This window comes from Genypterus blacodes, unplaced genomic scaffold, assembly GCF_046128005.1.
Source record: "Genypterus blacodes isolate CSIRO-AG114 ecotype Tasmania unplaced genomic scaffold, CSIRO-AGI_Gbla_v1 ptg000429l_1, whole genome shotgun sequence".
Taxonomy (NCBI): domain Eukaryota; kingdom Metazoa; phylum Chordata; class Actinopteri; order Ophidiiformes; family Ophidiidae; genus Genypterus; species Genypterus blacodes.
This window is the reverse complement of record NW_027467200.1, coordinates 1-2500: the sequence shown is the minus strand read 5'-3', so window position 1 is coordinate 2500 and position 2500 is coordinate 1. Positions and strand designations below refer to the sequence as shown.

At 59.1% G+C, this 2500-nt stretch overlaps 1 pseudogene; it reads left to right on the top strand.

Moving 5' to 3' along the window:
* The window catches only part of LOC142989477 (mitogen-activated protein kinase kinase kinase kinase 4-like), a 10406-nt pseudogene extending 8802 nt beyond the window's left edge, over window positions 1-1604 (top strand).
* Window positions 1605-2500: the final 896 nt, after the last annotated feature.

Here is a 2500-nt window from a genome sequence, read left to right as displayed (position 1 = left end):
CTTCATCTTAGAAACATCTGGACCCTCATGAGAGCTGCAGGGGGTCTCCAGCCTGCCGCTCTTCCTCCTCCTCCTCCTCTCCCTCTGCACTCTGTTGCTCGTCTCCCTGACTACTAAACACACAGACGCTCTGGAAGAAGGTCATGTTCACCTCCAGACTCAGATGATGATGATGATGATGATGATGAAGATGACTAGGGGAGGAGCCCCAGACTCAGATGTGTTGTTGACTCACTCACTCTTCATCTTCACACGTCTGTGGCTGCTGCATGTGAGCGGCTGAGGCCCAAACTAACACGCAGGCCCCAGCTTGCGCCTCCTTCTTGGTACAGGAGGCCATTTCCTGTCTGTAACCCTGATCTTCCTCCTGACGCCTCAGTCAGTCAGTCAGTCAGTCAGTCTGCATGTTCAGCTGCTCCTTGTTGTCTGTAAACGTTCCTCACTGTGTCTCCATGTTTCTTCCTCCTCCTCCTCCTCCTCCTCTGGGCAGGCTGATGAGCGTTACCGTAAGAACATCCAGGGCTCGCCCCAGAGCGCCCCTCCTCCCAAGCAGCCCCCCCTGCCCCCCCGCTCCTCTGAACCCTTCTCCAACGGCGCCTCTTCCTCGGGCGAGGTCGCCGCCATGCACCGGCCCATGGAGCCTCAGGTAACTCCTCCCTCACAGGCGTCTCTTCCTGTCTGCCTGAAGCATGCGTGTATATCTGAGCACACACACACACATCTTCCCTCCTGTCTCACTGTGTTGTCTGCCTGTCCCCCCCCCCCCCCCCCCCCCCCCCCGCCCTGAAAGGTGCAGTGGTCTCACCTGGCCGCTCTAAAGAGCAGCAACAGCGCCGCCCCCTCTCCTCCTCCGCCTGTGGTGTCTCGCTCCCAGTCCTTCAGCGAGTCTGGGGGCGTGGCCTCTGGCCTTGCACAGCTGCACCTGCGCTCCCAGGACCCCCACCATCACCACCATCACCCATCGCCCGCACGCACTGACCCCCAACCCCCCTCCACCACCCTCAGGCCCCGCCCCGGCCCGAGCACCCCGCTGCCGGCGAGGAAGTGCCTCCCAAGGTAAGGACGCCCCCCTACCCCCACCTCCCCCCCCTCACCCCTCACTCATTCACCTGCTCCCTGTGTGTGTGTGTGTGTGTGTGTGTGTGTGTGTGTGTGTGATGTCATCCACCTGAGCCCTGCTGCTCTCTGCGCCCCCCTGTGGCAGCAGGAGGTCACAGGTCCAGAGGAGGTGGATCAGTGTGTGATGAAGGAGCAGCAGCCTGACCCTGTGCTCCCCTCTTCCTCAGGTCCCGGTCAGGACCACGTCCAGGTCTCCAGTTCTGTCTCGCCGTGAGTCTCCTCTGCCAACGCAACCTAGCAACCAGAGGAGCGCCGGCAGGTAAGCAGGCGGCCGCTCTGCGTGTCCAGCAGAGGGCGCTGTGTTTGTTAAACTTCCTCTTCCTCTTCCTCCCTCCATCAGTGTGGAGCAGCGCCCCCTGTGGGATCGTGTGGAGAAGCTCCAGCCCCGCCCGGGCAGCGGCAGCTCCTCTGGCTCCTCCAACTCCGGCTCCCAGGCCGGATCAGGGGACCGCTTCAGACCACGATGTGAGTCCACCTGGTCCTGAACACCATGATCCATCTGGTCCTCAACCAGGGAGGGAGGAGGGAGGAGGGAGGAGGGGCTGTGGTCTCACTGACTCTTTCCTTTTCTCTCTGTCTCTCTCTCTCTCTCTCTCTCTCTCTCTCTCTCTCCCTGCCTGTCTCTGTCTCTCTCTCTCTCCCTGCCTGTCTCTGTCTCTCTCTCTCTCCCTGCCTGTCTCTCTCTGTCTCTCTCTCTGCCTGTCTCTCTCTCTCTCTCTCTCTCTCTGTCTCTCTCTCTGCCTGTCTCTCTCTCTCTCTGTCTCTCTCTCTCTCTGTCTCTCTCTCTCTGCCTGTCTCTCTCTCTCTCTCCCTGCCTGCCTGTCTCTCTCTCTCTCTGCCTGCCTCTCTCTCTGTCTCTCTCTGCCTGTCTCTCTCTCTGTCTCTCTCTCTCTCTGTCTCTCTCTCTCTCCCTGCCTCTCTCTCTCTCCCTGCCTCTCTCTCTCTCTCTCTCTCTGTCTCTCTCTCTCTCTCTCTCTGCCTGTCTCTCTCTCTGCCTGTCTCTCTCTCTCTCTCTCTCTCTGCCTGTCTCTCTCTCTCTCTCTCTCTCTGCCTGTCTCTCTCTCTCTCTCTCTCTCTGCCTGTCTCTCTCTCTCTCTTTCTCTCTCTCTCTCTCTGTCTCTCTCTCTCTCTCTGCCTGTCTCTCTCTCCCTGCCTGTCTCTCTCTCTGTCTCTCTCTCTCTGCCTGTCTCTCTCTCTCTCTCTCTCTCTCTCCCTCCCTGTGTCGCTCTCTCTCTCTCTCTCTTTCTCTCTCTCTCTCTCTCTCTCTGACTGTCTCTCTCTCTCTCTCCCTGTGTCTCTCTCTCTCTCTCTCTCTTTCTCTCTCTCTCTCTCTCTCTCTCCCTGTGTCTCTCTCTTGCTCTCTCTCTTTCTCTCTCGCTCT